This window comes from Myodes glareolus, chromosome 22, assembly GCF_982192425.1.
Source record: "Myodes glareolus chromosome 22, mMyoGla1.1, whole genome shotgun sequence".
Taxonomy (NCBI): Eukaryota; Metazoa; Chordata; class Mammalia; order Rodentia; family Cricetidae; genus Myodes; species Myodes glareolus.
The window spans coordinates 60,451,675-60,470,561 of record NC_142047.1 but is presented as its reverse complement, the minus strand read 5'-3'; the positions used below and the strand labels follow the sequence as shown (position 1 = coordinate 60,470,561).

At 41.6% G+C, this 18,887-nt stretch overlaps 1 protein-coding gene and 1 pseudogene across 2 annotated transcripts in view; one reads left to right on the top strand and one right to left on the bottom strand.

The window, feature by feature from the left end:
• The window catches only part of LOC146895028 (uncharacterized), a 51,304-nt gene extending 49,438 nt beyond the window's left edge, over positions 1 to 1,866 (top strand). For both annotated transcript variants that reach the window (XR_015736059.1, XM_087900695.1), the window contains one exon: positions 153 to 1,866. The gene's annotated coding sequence lies outside the window, so the exon portion shown is untranslated. The remainder of the gene's footprint in view (positions 1 to 152) is intronic.
• Positions 1,867 to 12,865: 10,999 nt separating this feature from the next.
• Positions 12,866 to 17,255, bottom strand: LOC125405980 (uncharacterized; annotated as a pseudogene).
• Between the last annotated feature and the right edge of the window lie 1,632 nt (positions 17,256 to 18,887).

Below are 18,887 nucleotides of genomic sequence, written 5' to 3'. Positions count from 1 at the left end.
AGAAAATCATACCACTCCTTGTAACAAATCTCTCTCTCTCTCTCTCTCTCTCTCTCTCTCTCTCTCTCTCTCTGTCTGTCTGTCTCTGTCTGTCTGTCTCTCTGTTTATGTGTGTGTGTTCATGTGTGTTTGTGTATACGTATGTGGGCTAGAGCGCCTGCATATTTGCGCACACATATTTGGAAGCCAAAAGACTCAATCCCTTTCATCTCACAGTTGAGTCTGTCTCACTCTTGACCCTGGTTGTGGCGCATGCTTTCATTCCCAGTACTCAGGAAGTAGAAACAGGTGGATATCTGGGAGTTTCAGGCCAGCCTGGTTTACAAAGTGAGTTCCAGGACAGCCATGGCTGTACAAAGAAACCCTGTCTCAAACAAAACAATAAAAAACAAAACAAAATGTTTATTTTAAAAAAAATTGCTAAAAAAAGTCCCACTCTAGTTCCTCATGAAAACCCAAACACACAGATGATGTGTGCTCATAGTTCCCAGAGAACACACACAAAGCACCCAAGAAGCAAGGCAACATGGCAAGAGTTTAAGGTGTGCTGGGGCAATTAGGGTTGGGTTTAGAGTTCCTGATGCAGGTCAACAATAGGAGCTCAGATTGGAAAGCCATGTGCTGCCTGTACCCAGACATCCCTAGGAGCAGTGGAGTGGGAAGCATCTTCGTATCTGTGTCAAGTAGTTCAAGTGGGAGGAGGAAGGGGACCTAAGAGACTTTTGGGAAAGCCCTGTGTGAGGAGAAGACTAAGGCATGGGGACCCCAGGAGTGACCTCACTTCCTTAACAGTGACATCACAATGCAGAATCCTGCAACCATTTAGCCAACTGCTTAGAGACAGCCCAGAAGGCTCATTTGTCTTGAGACAAGATTAGGAGGAGAGATGTGTTCCTGATTCTCCTGCTGTTGGAGAGGCCACCACCTCGGAGGTGCCTGGAGAAGCAGGCTTCACTCTTGGCACCAGCACCTCTGGCCATTCAGCCAGTTGAGATGGGGCAGCCAGAGCCAGGCCGATATAGGCCAGGTAACCACTCTGAAATCTCGGCTTTCCCAAATATCACTCTTTGTATTTGGCAGAGTGAAAGGGTCAGGAAAACGTGGAATGATAATAATCAATCATGACATTGCAGTCCTGTGCCAGTTTGAACCACCTACCCTGATCTCTCCTCATAAAACACAACACCAGAACATCTGCGGCCCTGGGGACCAGAAGAATCCCGTTCCCAGGAACCTTACTGAGACCGCTAACTCCAGGGAAAAGAAGGAGTCCATCCCCAGGGTAGCAATGTTTGCCTCCAAGGAGTCCCACCAGTGGGTAATATGCCCGCCCACCACCACCACAGCCGCCTCTGCTGCTGCAGCCTCTGAGGCACCCCAGCAGGAGATGGACTTGCTCAGTTTTTGTGACAACCACTTGTGTGGAGGGCCGGACCATATTCTCCATTGCTTCTAGGAACAAAGGTAGAGATTGACCTCTGTGACCCCAAGGTGTGGCGGCACACGCCTTTAGTCCTAATGCCTGGGCGGCAGAGGCAGATTGACCTCTGTAACCTCAAGGCGTGGTAGTATACGCCTTTGGTCCCAATGCCTGGGAGGCAGAGACAAGCAGATCTCTGTGAGTTCAAGGTGATGTAGCACACGCCTTTAATCCCAGCACACGTGCTTTGTAACTCTCTACCGCTGCGTCCCTGCCTACTCCCGAGGCATCATCTGGGATAATGGGCAGTGGACCGATCCAAGAGTGACACGTCAGAAGCGAGGACTGTTTCCTTTATAAGGGCTGGGTTCCCCTCATTCGGGGTCTCCGCCTTGGAAGCTGATGCTCTCCCTCTCAAGAGGCATTAAAGCTTTACTGCAGAAATATCCTAAGTGCCCCGCGTCGTTCTTGCTGGCGAGACGGTAGCGCGGGACACACTTGTATTCTAGGAAGCACAAAATGGGCTTGCTCCACTTCGCTGTGAGGTGAGAGCTGGGAGAACTCTGCACAGTGAGGTCTCTTCGGAGAGCAGAATGCTCCACCCCTGACCCTACCTAGCCCTACAAAACCGCCCTCCTCTTCCAGTTTGTTACTCATGTATGGGAAGCTCTCTGCCATTTTTGTTATGGACATTTTGTTATGGACAATGGGTTATAGGACATTTTCCCTAGTTGACAAGCAACAAGCCTGGCTGGGACTGGCCTACACACCACAGACTAGAGAGTTAACCTGTCTGATGGCAATTCATTGTGTCTATGAGACAAATATGCTGTTGAGCTGCTGTGTTGGTTTTGCTCTCTCATTCACTTGGCTGGACATGCTGACATCTGTCCATGTCAGTGGACAGCCATTTTTGCCAAATTTTCACTCCCAGACCAATAATTTATCATGTGATTGTATAATCAATAGCTTGGTTCCCTGCTGTCTTTTTTTGTATGTTTAAAAAGTAATATTGCCTTAGACATTCATGACCGCTGTCCATTTCTCTTGACCTGTTTGCTTTTTCCCAGAAGCTGAATTTCTTGGTCAGACAGGGCAGTCTAAGGGGATTCTGAGTGTCTATGACAGACCTCCACTTTCTTGCCTGGGTGTCCATTGCAGAAAGTAACTGAGTATGACCTTCTTCTGGTCTCCGTGGGCTCCAGCAAAGTGCATGGTACATATAGAAACATGCAGGCACAACACTCATACACATAAAATAAAGATAAACACATCCTTTTAAATTACACATTTATTTAGTTCTGTAAGTCAGAATACAACTTGTGAGAGTCAGTTCTTACCTTTCACCCTTCAGGTCTCAAGAATTGAACTCAAATCCTTAGGTTTGTCAGCAGCTGTCTCTACTCACTGGGCCATCTAGTTGGCACCTTTTTCAAGGACACAGCTTATGAAGATCTTCTTCTATTACCTTTACAAACTTTCCCATTTATAAAGTGAAAAGCAGTTTAGTGAATTTTTGTGTAATTCATAAAGTTTATGGCTATGTTCGTTTTTCCATTTGGATTCTACACAGCTCACTTTTTATATTTATTCTGTCACCATTTGTGGGTCACTTTCCTCTCCACTGAATTGAATTTGTCCCTTTTACAAATTCTCTGGGTATGTGGGTTGGTGCCTTCCAATGATTGAAGAACTGATGGCATTTCACTTACTGTGATGATCTGTGTGATGTTATCCCTACAGCCAGTTCATGAGCTGGCTGAGGTTGTTGCTTCTCTTGGTTCTGATCTTTTTGTTCCTAAGTTTTTGGTACAGCTGTAGGCAGGCTCTATACTGGTGTGTCTTATACACAGACCCCTTTAGATGTCTTACACGATTTACCCTTCTCCCAGGCAACAAATGAGTCTTGCTTCAGCCTATGGTTTAGATTTGATTTCCATACCACAGGATACTACATTTTTTTACTTTATTTATTTAATAAGCTTTGTAATTGAATAAATTATTGTTTATTAGCTTTAATAACTTTTAATTAACTTTTAAGTTATTTAAAGCATTTCTATTTCTTAAGGCAGGCATTTATTTTTATTAATCTCCTTCAGTGTGGGTTTTTTACTATATACCACAGATTTTGGTATGTTGTGCTTATAGTTTTTTGTTTAAAGAAAAATTTCAACATCTCTTTTTGAATTTCTGAATAATCCATTTGTTTTTTTAAAAAGTTACCTAATCTCAATATATTTACACAATCTCTAAAATTTCTGTCTCAGTGAATGTTTTCTTTACTGTGATAGAACATCACAACCAAAAGCAACTTGGTGAGAAAAGGTTTTGTTTCATCTTATAACTCAGGTCACACTCTTATCACTGAAGGAAGTAGGGCAGCGAGTGGCACCACCCAAAATGAACTGAGCCCTCCCATATTAATCATTAATCAAGAAAATTCCCTATAGGCTTCCCCACAGGCTAATCTATGGTGACATTTTCTCAATTGACATTCCCTTTTCTGAAATGACTCCAGCTTGTGTCAAATTGGCAGAACAACTAACCCCTTGTCAACTTGACCCACAAATATATCACTGATTAATCGTCACCTTTCCTTATTGCTTGTCCCCAGTACCTCATAATCAAAAACATTCCAAATTTGTCTGTCTGTCTTTGAAAACACCTCACAGCTTTAAAAGCTCATTCTCTTTAAAATACCTGTAGTCTCTCTCAAACTTCTAGGCCTCTCTAAAATAGCCGTTCTCTCCAAAAGTTCAAGTCTTTCTAAAATATCAGAGTTCCTCTTAATTTCGAAAGTTTCTATGAGATACTTAAGATCTCATAGCTGTCACTTCCTGTAAAGTTAAAAAAAAATGGGTTAAAAGCTTTCTTACTCCAAAAGGGAAGAACTGGGACACAATAACAATCAGATCAAAGGAAACCAAGTCCAACAGCTCAGTTCTTGGTGTCTGGAACCCATTCACAATCCCCTGGGAGAGATCCTTGGCCCTCTTCTCTGGCTCCACCATTGGCAATACACACAGCTTGTCTCTCTGGTTCAGAGTGTCCTTGGCAGTCATCCCATAGAATGGACATCTCCAAAATATTAGGAGTTTTTGATTACAACTAAGCTGAACCTTCACCGATAGCTTTTCCTGGCCTTCCTCCAAGAACTCTAAGCCTACTGTACGGTGCCAAGACTCAGCTTCTCTCCATGCCCACTTCACGCTTTCAAAAATAATACCATCTGGGTGACTCTTAAACATTACCAAGTTCAGCTAACAGCGTGAGGAGCAGCCTTGGTCCCCGATGGCCCACAGCTTGTGTGTGCTGACCCTGAGGAAATACTCCCAGGTTTATGATCCTCAGTGATCCTGGTCTCTTTTTTCTTTAATTCTTTTCTCACATATTACATTTTGACTGCAGTTTTCTCTGCTCTCCTCCCTCCCAGATAGTCTTTGCTTCCATCTAAAACTTCACAAGCCAGGAAGCCTCCATCATCTTCACTGACAGCCTTGTCTTTTAAACTCCCACAGAACAACCCACTGAGCTCTGAGCATTCAAAGGCTTTTCCAGGCCAAAGTTCAAACACTATTATAATCCTCCCAGAGACACGTGGTTAGGTCTGTAACAACAATACCCCACAACCTGGTACCAGCTTCTATGTTAGTTAGGATCTTTGTAGCTGTGATACACACCATGAACAAAAGCAACTTGTTTCAGGGGTGGTATTTGGCTGACACATTGACATTCAAATCCAACATGGAAACAAGACAGGGACAGAAATTTGTCAGGCAGCTGGTTACTGGCTCATTCCTACTGGCTTGCTCAGCCTGCAAAACTGAGCTCTCTCTAAGAGAGAGAGCACCCTAGGCCAACCTGAGCATCATGCACAGTGGGCTGGGCCCTTCCACATCAATTGTCAATCAAGAAAATGCCCCAGAACTCTGTACACATGTCAATATGGAAGAGGTATTTTCTCAGCTGAAGTTCCCTCTTTCAGATGGCTCTAGCCTGGGTCAAATTAAAAAAATTCTCGTCAGTAAAGTTTCTGTTGCTAATTTATACTTTTATTCAATTGTGACCAGAAGATTAAGATTCCAGATTTATTTTTAAGTTCTTCTTACACCTGATGTATTGTCTAAGAAATTGTCTGCTGCTGGGGTTTGGAAACTTCTACTACTAAATTTGGGCCTTGCTGCAGCCTGCACAGCATGGATAGCCACAACTGGTGGGGGTGCCAGGATTGAGACATGGAGGCTTCTTTTCAGGTGGAAGAACAGCAACCTTTATTTTGCCCAGCAACGTTTTATACCTCTACTCCTTCTGTGGAGACACACAGGCCAGAAAGAACACAAACATCCTTGTCAATTACAGACCACAAGGAAGTTCTGCTGTTAGTCAGGGGGAGTGAGGGCAGCTGGATCACAACAACTCCCCCCCATTTTATTTTATAATACCTTCCCTGTCATGGGAAATAGCCCTGTAATATTCCCTGTCTTAGGTAGCATCCTGCCCCAAAAGTATTGCCCGTCCGTGGCTACCTAGACACATATCCCTAAACCAAGTATCCCCAGGACTGAGAGCACCAATGAGCCAGACCAGTGCTGCAACCATCTAGTATGCACTAACTGGGTGATAAACTTAACAAAAGCAGTATTCCAAAGCTCTCTCCTATGACCGTTGAGTTCTATAACGGTAGCAGAAGCATGCAATACAGAGCCATGAGTAACACACATAACATGATTAACTGTTGAAAAGTCCAAAGATAGTCCACTTGCTCCTGAACCAGAGATACTTGTTGGTTCAAGGTCAATATGCCCAATTGAATATGTCCAAAGCATTGTGGACTCTTTTTAGCAAGCTGATTGACAGTCTCAGCCATCTGCACAGTCTGTGAGAGAGCAAGTCTGGCAGCAGTAGCTGTGGTGGCAAAGCTCTGCTCCAGCTGCCTTCTGGCCCCAGTCGCACTCACTCTGAATCCAAACTGCTGCATGGAGTGGAGCAGAACTCAGAGAAGCAGGCTCATTGCTCCTGCTCCAGAACCATTAAAGGGACCCCACTTGAACAATCTTTTAGAGAGTTTGGGCATTGTCAACCTGTCTGGCTACTTCCTGCTGAGTGAGGGTGCTGCATTCCTGGGAGTATTTTCAATATTTCAGGAGGTCTTCGTGATTCAAACCACATAAATTTGCAATGAATCCACAGGTTCTCATTCTCGGTGGAGACAAAAGCAAAGCCTCTTTTCCAAAGCTTCAAATCCTTAGGCCTGCATTTTAAAGCCAAAATACCTTTCTTAGCAGTTCCCAGAATAAAATGTCTTTCTCCAATCCAGAACACAAAAGACAATACAATCAACACAATAACATATCTCTACACATTCTAGCTTTTGAGGCCCTCAATTCACCTTCCTGCCTCCTTTCTATTTCTTCCCTACTGGCCAATCTTACAGAGGGCATCCCTCAGAGCATCTCTGGGGATGAAAACACACATACTCATTTTAATCTGACTTGGCTTGTTCCCAGTCTGGAACATTTAAAGCCCCTCCTGGACAAAATCTTCGATTGTCTTCCTTGTTACTTCTGTGCCATATTGCTTTAAGAGTTTCAGGTACTTTTTGAAGGCTTTCAATTCACCCTCCCGGCTCTTTATACTTGCTTATCTTTTGGAGGATGTCCCTCAGAGTTATCTCTGGAGATGAAAAATAAAAACACTTTACCTTCCCCCATACACTCCTCGATTTAGCCAGTGGCTGGAGCTACCCTGTTTACATATCCCCACTTTCCAGATCTTGGTGGGACCTCCACTTGCTGCAGCCAGCACAGCCTGGATAGCCAAGACTGGTGGGAGGGTGTGCCAGGATAGAGACACGGAGGCTTCTTCTCACATGTAAGAACAGCAACCTTTATTTTGCCCAGCAACCTTTTATACCTCTACTACTTCTGTGGAGACCCACCGGCCAGAAAAAACACAACCATCCTTGTCAATTACAGACCTCAAGGAAGTTCTGCTGTTAGTCAGGGGAGTGAGAGCAGCTGGATCACAACAGGGCCTATCTTTTGAGTCAATGTATTTTATGAGGTTAGGTGCTTCACTATTACATGCATGGAGATACTGGCTTCGTACAGAATGTAACTCGAACTGGCCACAAATTCTTGGTTCTTCTTCAGTTTCCCAAATGCTGGAAATGTGCTGCTCTGCTGGGCTGCAAATGCATGTAGATTTATAATCACCATATATTTTTGATTGATTCCCTAGATCATAATATGGTGACTTTATTTAAGAAATCTCATTTTGAGGCACTGAAACATTTTGCAGATTTGTAGTTTAATATGTGAATTTAAATAAAAAATTCTCAACAGAATTATTTTGTAACATCTTAAACAACAGGGACACCTGTCATTGCCAACTATGGGCTCATTTAAGAAAGTGGAGGCAAGGGAGAAATTAGCATAAGGTACTTTGATACAAATTTCACTGTTTGTGGAGACCTGAAGTAATAACTAGCCTCAATCTGTTCAAGATGTTGTTGGGCAAGTATTCTCTTTAAGACAGCAGTTCTCAACCTGGGGGTCAGGACCCCTTTGATAACCTTCTACTTTCAAAAATATTTACATTGTGAATCATAACAGTATCAAAATTCATTATGAAGAAGCAACAAAAATAAGGTTATGGCTTGGGGTCACCACAATGAGGAACTCTATATTAAAGGGTCACAGCATTAGGAAGGTTGAGAACCACTGCTCTAAGGGTCTAGCCTGAGCTGTAGACTTAAATTCCAAAGATAATCTTTGCCAGGAAACCTGTACATCCCTTGGGGATGTGTAAAGCCTGGACTACATGAATAAACTCTTGAGTCTTTAGAACGTCTTTGAGATAGACCATACCTCAGGGAGATAAACATGGGACTTCCCCTTCCTAACTCCCCAACCCTAATTTTCTTATGGATCTGACAAGCACATCTTGTTATCTTCAATTGCCAAAGATGATAGATAATTCAGACAGTTATTGACTCCAGCTGCACAGACTTGCTAGTTCTGTGCTGCAGAGATAGCAGGGGGTTCCTTGCACACACTTGTTTGTTTAGTACCCTTTACCAAGGTTATTGAAAACAATGGAAAATCTTCACTTAGTCACAGTGGGTTTTGTTCTTGCTGCTGTTTTTTGTTGCTGTTTTTTAGATAAGGCAAAATTTACTAACAGTTTAATTAGTTTAACACTCAGTGTACAACGAAGATATTGTTTTTTCTTGAACCTAATTTTTCTGGGGAAGGATTTAGCAAAATTAAAAAGTGAGCAGCAGTAATCCCTTAGACAATGGGTCTTGAGCTATTTCTCTGCCCTGGGAGGTCCTGGAAGCAGGAGGTTGAGAAAGCTGGGACCTAGTCCTCCTTAGACTCAGCGCTCTACAAATGGGAGCAGCTGTCTGAGCTGAGATCCAGTGGGCCCATCCTCTGCCCTCTTCTCACCCTGTGTACCCACAGCAGAGCATGCTGTTGCTGTTGCCATGGTCACTCGGCTGCCTACAAGATGGGGTCAGTAGGGCAATGTTCAGCAGTAATTACTGCTCTTAGACATTGCCTGCTCTTGAGGAATAAGGTCTGGCCCATGAGCAGTACTTGGGAAGCCTCAGGATGGCTCTCTCTGATCTGGCAGAAGTTTCTAGCTGTGCCTGACACCAAATTTAGCAGGCTAAGAGTTTTCCAAGATGTCGTCTTGCTGTCAGATCTTATTTGTCCTGGTCAGTCACCAACTAGACTTCTCTGAAGATGTAGTGTGTCAATCCACCGAGCCAGTGCATAGCTTCTGACCCCCCCCCTTCATGTGCAAGAAGGTTGCAATATTAGGAAGGTTGAGAACCACTGCTCTAAGGGTCTAACCTGAGCTGTAGTCTTAACAAATCCCAAAGATAAACTCTGTCGGAAAATCTGCACATCCCTTGGAAATGTGTAAAGCCTGGGCTACATGCAGATCTTCAGGTTCGAGATCAGGCTCCACTTGGAAGCTCCTCAGTCTAAGCTACTACCATCCAGTTGGGCAGCAATCAGACTAAATCTAGAAATTACAGACTCTTCAACCGGAATGGAAATACAATATTACCAGTGTGTACCCCAGAGGATGGTGAGGAGAGGGGGAGCTGCCACTTAGCAGGGCTACACCGAGATGTAAGTTTTGAAACCTAAAACTCGGCAGCTTGGCAGCTTGCAAAGTCTGAAACAGTTCTGCGATCCCTGCAGCGCGCTGATGCTGCACTGTCTCCTCCCCTTCCTAGCATAGTCATTGGTCATCTAACAAGGAGCCAGCAGCCACCTCAGGAAAATAATTGTTACTTAAAATTCTTCCTACATTCTATATGGCAAGAGTACCACTCTTAGTTACTTCCTATTTAAAGCAGTGTTCCAAGGTCCAAAGGGAGTGAAGCCTCTGTGTGCGCATGTGCACATCTCTGTGTGGCTGAGATGGAAAGTACTGGCAGGGCTAGGTGATCATTTGGCATCCTGTCTTCGTACTTTGCATGCTCAGAGTCACATGGACAGTGACTCTGGTGTCTGTTGACACCCACTCACAGGACCAGGAGACAGGGGTCTTGCATAAATATGCCGGGTTACAGTTTTCCATCACACACCGGCACACACAGAGCCCTGAAGTGGACACTTTCTCTCAGCTCCTGCTGGCTGGCAGGACTCCGCCCACCTGGAGAACAAGGAAAACAACTTACTGCTCCACTTCCCACATCGGCTGCCTAGGGAAGAGCCATCTCCATGACTTCCGGGAGGGAGAGATCTGGCTTTTCTCTCCATTTTGATTGCGTGCTGCTCCTTCCCTCACCTTTTCTCAAATCTAATCTGGAACTTTTCTTTCTATTTTCCTTTTCCCTTTCAACATTCACTTTCAAACTATTAGTTTTCCATTTCTTTAACCTAAGAAAGGATCCAACAGAAAGAACTAAAATAACGGATTTGTATAAAATACACTATATTTAAAACATCCAAAAGACTCAGAAGCTTCTTACATCTGGTAGTTTTAGATAAGAAGCAAGACTCAAAATCAGTTTCTGTATACACCAGCCAGTTTCATGAACTAGAAACCAGAAAAACTCCACCCGTGATATCTTCAGAAATGTACCTAGGTATGGAGGAGATAGTACAGTTGACAAAATTCTGGGCATGAATTCTGGGCATTAAGATCTGGATTCAATCTCCAGAACTCATGTGAGAAGGTACACACGTGGTAGTATGTGCCCACATTTCAGCACTAGGAAGAAGACTGCACTTCTCTGGGGTTGCTGAAAACCTGCCTCATCCTGCTGAATCCACACCAGGGAGACAAGGCAGACAGCACCTGACAACACTTGAAGTTTACATCCAGCCTCCACATGCTCACATGTATATAGACGCAAACACAAAGCTTAACCAAACATGTTAAACACCTCTACAGCAAAAGTGCACAAGACACTAAAGACAGGAAAGACCTCCCATGCTCACGGCTGGGCTGAATCCATAGCACCAAGAGTGATAGGCAGACTCATGGCAATTTTTATCAAAAATTTTATGGCATTTTTTACAGAAATATTTTTAAATCTTAAAACTTATAAGAGCAAAAAATGTCCCTAAATAGCTAAGACAATCTTGAGTAGGAAAGGTAATGCTGACAATAGCATTTCAGACTTCAAACTATACTATATACTCCTAAAGGCAATGGTGTGCAGTTAGGGAAGAAGTAGGAGTAAGAGCATGACCATCTAGAAAACACCACATTGAGTGAGGTAACCCAGACCCAGAAAGACAAATAAAATATAGACTCACTCATAAGTGGCTTTTAGACGTAGAACACAGGAAGGAGAAAAAGACAAGCTCTCCAGAGTAAATTGGAAGCATGGAGATCATGAGGGTAAAAGGGGAGAAGAGAGCAAGGGAGCAGAGAAAACTGTATAGTGCAATAAAAAGAATTTAAAAAGAAAAAAATGTGATCAAAACATAGTTATAAAATTCTCAAGTTTAAAAACCAGCATGGCACTGGCACCAGAGCAAACACGCACACTACCTTGTGGACTTATGCGAGTGACCTTGCATTTGGAGGAAAATTCATGTGGTATCACAGGACCCCAATCTAAGGCACTGTAATTCTGTGAATTTGAGGAAACTGAGGGGACACTCATGAACTGGCATCATAATCAGGGTCCTTGTTGGTGTTCACAGCCACCATGTGCAGTGCTACAGTAGAGAAAAAACACAACACAAGGCTCGTGCAAATTATCTGTTCTCAGAACACATCCTCTTAGTTCTCAGTGAATACTGCAAATCTTAAATCACTCTTTGCTTAAAATTTGCAGTAGGCAGGAATTCATAAGTTACCACTTGGAACACAAGATGCAGACAGTCATGTACAAAATGTCTATTTAAGCCAGCACTATGTGCTCACAGCATGTTGTGAGACTGTGAGCTGTAAATTTCATATTGTTTGCAATACTTAACACAAGACCTAGAATTTGGGTACTGTTTCATCATGCATGGTGAGACATACAGATATCAGAACCAACAGTTTGTTTCCATATCACTCATTTATTGTTAATGCAGAGAATTAAGGACTTAACACCATAACTGAGACAAAGAAAAATTTCTAAAGATGTTCAAAGGAAATCTTTCTGCGTTTGTGCTTGTTATTTTGCATTTGGAGCAGTTACTAGACCTTCAGGAATCAAAACGCAGGGTATCTGAGAGAGCATTTCTGGACACAAGTTTAAGGAGAAATCAAGGTGCCATCCCACCAAACAGACTTATCTTCTTTGGGGTCTGGGGAAGTCTGAGGCCAGTGTATCCACCAAATGTACTGACCTATTGTTTCTTCTTTTGAGGGGAGACTGCTGGTTGGTCTCATCTTGAGTTGGCCTCTTCTGAGCTTCTCTGTGAAACCCTAAGCAGGATGCGGGCTCCTGGTTACTGTATTGCTACCATAGCTACTCTCTTATCCTCCCTATTCACTACCTTACACTGCACCATCCTTGTTTGTTTTTATTCTCAACTTGACACACCAAGTGTCATGTGGAAAGTGGGAGTCTCAGCTGAGGAGCTAACACAGAGAATGAAACGACCCCAATAAAAACCTTCGACAGTGTGACAGGACTAGTCCTCCATCGGCCGAGGCAAACAACACTCTCAGTCTATAGTTTAGTTAGTTGTTTACAGCTCTGCGCTAGGTGGTGTCTAAGTTTCACTCTTCTCAGCTCTTCTCCCTCCTGATAATGTATCAGATCTAACTGTGCTGCCACTGTTTCCTTGCCCTTACATATTCCACACTCATCTTCAGGACACTGACACACAGCCTTCTAGCAGCGACACGTAACTAGACATGATATGGAGAACACAAAAGACTACCCCAAAAGGCTTTTAGCTCTATAGGTTGGTGCCCAGCAAAAACTACTCTAGTGTGAAGTCTGGTATATCGTTTTATGTATACATTGGACAACATTTTTTTTGTTTTTTTCCAGACAGGTTTTCTCTGTGTAACAGCATATATGTTTTATGTTTACATTATGGGAAATACATTTGAGAATGTAATTAACACAGAACCAGTTGACAAAATGACAAGAAAGAAAACTATTACTCAATTAAACCAGAATGTGATTCTGGAAATCTAGTAAGGTATTGCAACAAAAGAACAAAGTATCTTTTATATAAAACATATCACATTTTTAACAATGAATCCAACGGTCTGCGAGCTGGCTGTAACAGAACAGTAAACTCACATATATTGGAGGAACATTGTGTCTTGGAAGCAGCTGCCTAAGGAAGTGCACTGGTGCTCAGCCAGGTGGGAGCTGCAGCTGAAGATGCTCTCACACCCTTTACACTTGTACAGTTTCTCTCCACTATGAACTTTCTGGTGTAGGCTAAGGCTTTACCTTTGATGGAAAGCATTGCCACAGTCTTTACAATGGTAGGGCCTCTCTCCAGTATGAATCCTCTGGTATTAAGTAACATTTGATCTCTGATTAAATGCTTTGACACAAAATTTACAACAGTAGGGCTTCTTCCCAGCATGTATGCTCTGGTGTTACGTAAGGAGTGACTTATGGTAGAAGGTTTTGCCACATTCTTTACATTTGTGATGTTTGACACCAGAATGAATTCTATGATGCTGTCTAAGGCTGGAAGAATAGGTAAAGGCTTTGCCGCATTCTTTACATTTGTAGGGTTTTTCTCTAGTATGATTTCTAGGAAGGCTGGAACTTTTATTGAAAGCTGTGTTACAATCCATCCCCTTGGAAATCTGATCTTGAATATGGATATATTGGTGGATGATAAGTTCTGAGTATTGATGAAAGACCGTGTCGCACTTGTAGCATTTGTAAAAGTCCTTTGGGAAATGAGCAGACTGCTAATCTGGAGGATTTGTCTCATGGGTTAAGTCACTGTCATTTTCATTGCACTGATATACTGTCTCTCCAATAAAAATGCCCTGGTGATTATTTAAGGAAGATTCCTCAGTAAAGGCCTTCCTATTTTCTTTACATATATACTGGATTTCTATAATATCTGTACTTGAATTTTGATTAGGTGATACTGGGTGTGTAAAGAACCTGCCATATTTGTGGAAATTCTGTTTTGACACATGAAAGACCTATTTGTTGATTATATACTAAGGAAATTTTCATAATGGAGTTCTCAAATTGATTACATTTAGAAATTTTTCTTCATTTTTAAGTTCCCCATCTACAAAAAGGTTTGAATGAAAACTTAACCCAAAGCTGCATTTGAAATTGCTGAAGTCAGTAACTGAAGAATGGGCTAGACCTCTCTCTGCATTTCCCAAACTATCTTTGAAAGAAAAGGTGCATTTCAAAAACTGACTCTGATCTTCACTGACAGAAACACATGACTGTTCATAACACAAGTAACAGGCAGAGCCTGAGGGTTTTCTTGAGCCATTTCAGGTTCTTGCTGTCTATTGGGTGTAAAACTTCTCCTACTCTCAGTATGACAAATGGGTTATACCCATTATAATACATCTTTGGAACATCACGTCCCTCTATATGGTCCCTTTCTTCTCTGGAGCACAAATTGTCAAGGTCACAATTTCTATGGCTTCCATCGATTAGTTCCTGGAGTGAATATTTTATGTTCTGCTCTGGTGAAAAGTGTTGGTTATAATGAGGAAACACAGCTGAAAGAAATCAAGACAAAAAAATTATTTCACTCATTACACTCTGATAAATTCAATTTACACATCTAATATCTAAAATCATGCTAAATTTAGCACAACAGCAAACAGCAGAATGTAAAAATCTATGGCCTTAATTGCTTTACTAATACTGAACACAATGACTCTGGAAGAAAATAAACACTCCTTTTTATTCAGAAATACTGAATTTTTCTTTTTTAAAATGAAAAGTTCATAGAGATGTGTTACATAACAATTTGGATTTAACAGTATAAAATAGAATAATAAAATCTTTCAGACAATAAATTTAATTTTATGTGGTTTTGATCATGGTAAAAAGCTAAGAAAGAAGTGAAAGTGAAACTTCTCAAAAGCTACCTTAATCTGTCTCTCTTAGATATGGAAGCAGATTTATCAAGACACAAATGATAAAGTAAGGTAACTGTCAAAAATATTCACTGAGTCAGGATGAAATGAACAAGGAGGACAACCCAGTCAGAAAATATCCCCGCCATAAGCAAAACAGGGGCACTGTTTAGCCAGGCAAATAAAAACCCACACAATTTTATTGGTAATAGACACATAACTCAGTCTTATTCTAATTTCACCTTACACTGTCCTGCAATATACAGTAATTATAATAGACATTTAGTAATAAAATACAGGTAAAGCTACTAATGTTAAGGAATATAAAGGAACCTACTGTAAAAACAGAAAATACAGAAAAAGAGAAGGAAAAAGAAACCATTGTACCATAAAATCCTAAACCATCAGGTGATAATTAAAAATGTCTTAATAGAAAACGAGTTCTCAGTTTTGTCTCTATATACCTGTAAATCATTAGCAGTCAGTGTTTGGTAGAAAAATTTACAGAAAATTCATTAAAATGTTTATAAAAATCTCTGAGACAATTGAAAAAAACAAATATATAAATAATGTTAATAGAAAACTTCCTTAGCATATTAATTTAATATACTATATTGACCAAGAGGTCTTGAAAAGGTCGACAGATTTTCTGAGGCTACCAAACATTATGAAATAACTGTTACATTATACAACTGCCCACGGGAGAGGGGAGGATTGCAGCCAGCACTGTGAATGTGGAGAGCACTGCAGGAGGACCAGACTGGAGGACCACTGTGAATGGAGATCACTGCAGGAGGACCAGACTGGAGGACCACTGTGAATGTGGAGATCTCTGCAGCAGGACCAGGCTGGAGCACCACTGTGAATGTGGAGATCAATGCAGGAGGACCAGGCTGGAGCACCACTGTGAATGTGGAGATCTCTGCAGCAGGACCAGACTGGAGGACCACTGTGAATGGAGACCACTGCGGGAGGACTATGCTGGAGGACCACTGTGAATGTGGAAGAGAACACTGGAGGAGGACTAGGGTGGAGGGCCACTGTGAATGGAGATCACTGCAGGAGGACCAGGCTGGAGCACCACTGTGAATGTGGAGACCACTGCAGAAGGACCAGACTGGAGGACCACTGTGAATGTGGAGGAGATCTCTGCAGGAGGACTAAGCTGAAGGACTACTGTAAATGTGGAGGAGATCTCTGCAGGAGGACCAGACTGGAGGACCACTGTGAAAGTGGAGGAGATCTCTGCAGGAGGACTAGGCTGGAGGAGCACTGTGAATGTTGAGGAGATCTCTGCAGGAGTACTAGGCTGGAGGAGCACTGTGAATGTGGAGGAGATCACTGCAGGAGGACTAGGCTGGAGGAGCACTGTGAATGTGGAGGAGATCTCTGCAGGTGGACTAGGCTGGAGGACCACTGTAAATGTGGAGGAGATCACTGCAGGAGGACTAGGCTGGAGGAGCACTGTGAATGTGGAGGAGATCATTGCAGGATTAAGGTTGGAGGATATAAAGGATGGTGAACACATCAGGAAGTGCCTTCAGTGGCAATGGGAGGACAAACAGAGCTGCACTTTGGAAAGCCAATGCCAATGGAACAGACTTCACAATACATCTTTTAGGCCTGCTTCATCAAATCCTGTATCCCTCATTTTTGGGCTCTGTTTCAGTCACTCCTACTCATCTGGGAACAAGATCAAGGTTTTTTGCCTCTTTACATTCCAGGGCTCTTTCCTTTGCTCCAGACAGGTAACTAGGTATGGCTTAGACACAGCAAGACCTGGTTATTGGAAGACAGAACATGATACCTATTTGATTTTCCTCATAAGGACTAACATATCTGGCCTAGAATCAGGTTCAGTATGAAAAAGATAAATAAGAGATACATAATAATACTTTAGAACATCACTTTTCCAAATGTTATTTCCCTACAGATGTACAGTAATATATTTACAATTTACAGATCTTAGCTACATTTTTGTCTACTGCCCAATCACAGGTAAAGGGAGAATAATTGTACTTTAAGATGTAAATTATTATATTTTATGCCACTTGGCTGATATAATTACCAATAATTTTAATTTGGGATATATATTACCTGAAGAGAGATGGAAAGGATAAAGATTTAAAAGTAGAAATATTTATTATCGAATTCAATACTACTTCATGCACACACACCCACTTCTCTCCTGAACTCACAGGCTCCCAAGATACACTCAGCAATGCAAGGAAAGTAAATGCAATGCTGAATTAGTAATTCTGCAGAAGTGAGCTTTACCCAAGAAGACCAGGTTCCTATAGTTTTCCAGCATCACATCCTTATACAGATTCTGTTGTTCAGAGTCCAGGCATTCCCATTCCTCTCCAGAAAAATCGATGGCCACATCCTTGAAGGTCAATAGTTCCTGAAATAAAAATAGGCAGCACAATGACCATGTGGCCATGGACTCAGTTCTTGAATCTGACCCAGAATAAAGGAGTTAGGGAGAACTACTCTTCATGCATGGGAGTGGTCTTAACGGAGACATTTCAACCTAGTGGCATTTCTACTGTAGCACCTAACTCTCGAGTAAAGATGTTAAGTCCACAGAAGCAGGGTAGGTACTATGCTTTTATGAAAAATTAAATGTAATGGCATCAACATATGTATTTACATTCTAAAGTTCTATTTAATATAAGATCATGTATGACTAGTTTCAGGTGAAAAGGACATGCTTATGACTTTTTGAAACATTGCTACCTTTTTTTGGGGGGGTGGGGGTGGTAGCTCAGACCTAGGACTTTACACAAGCTAGGAAACTGGAAACTATAAGTAAACTACATCCCAGCCCCAAAATTGGAGGTTCTAATTCAGCAGTTCTGAGTAGATGTCTGACAACGCAGCAAACTTACTAGTAATGCCAATATTAGTGGGCCAAAACCATCTCACTGAACAGCAATAAAGACGATACCAAGAGAATTTATAAATGAATTTGAATTGAGAGGTTTAAGGAATTTACATTTTATCGTAATAGCAGCAAGGTAACTATCCTTTCTGGTGATTTAAAATAAACTAAGTATCACCGAATTTTTCATATGCTAATGCATAACCACCCCAACTAATCTATTGAGACCAGGGACATTTTTCCTTAATTATGACATTTTGTCAAATATCCATAAATGTTTTACATCCATAACGTAACCTCACCCTCACCAACTGTAGTTCAGTAATCTATGCAGGTGCATGTGTCTGAGATCTTTGTTCCAGGCCTGGGATGATGGAGCAGCATGCAACCATGGCAACGGACACACGAGAGAATATCAAACTCATACAAAAAGAAATAAGGTCACCAGGACCAGCATCTTTTAAGAAAAGGTGCTGAGTTAGAAAAGCTATGTAATGATTAGGCACTGCCTCTTCCTATTCTACTTGCTACAATACCTAACAAACCCTTCTAACAGGCATTATATTTATAATTATTATATATAATTACATATAAAATTATATATAATTTAATATAATATAAAAATATTAAATTATATATATGTAATTTAATGTATACATTATAATTAAAATGGAAACAAGGAAAAACTAAAGACAATTCAAAGGTAAGATGATTGATAATAATAATGTGTGGTTTCCAGAAAGTTGCTTTTGTAATTTAGCCCATGATAAGAAATATATTTTTAGGCCAGGTAGCAGTGGTGGTGCACGCCTTTAATCCCAGTACTCGAGAGGTAGAGGTAGGTGGATCTCTGTGAGTGTGAGGCCAACCTGGTCTACAGAGTGAATTCCAGGACAATCAAGGCTACAGAGAGAAACCCTGACTCAAAAAAAATAAAAAAAACAACAACAACAAGAAAAAAAGTGTTGTATTATAGCATGCCAAGTATACATTTACACATCCTTGAAAAACTGAAACAAAAATTAAACATTACCTTTGCAAAGTATGATACTATGTTATAATATTTTAGTCAAA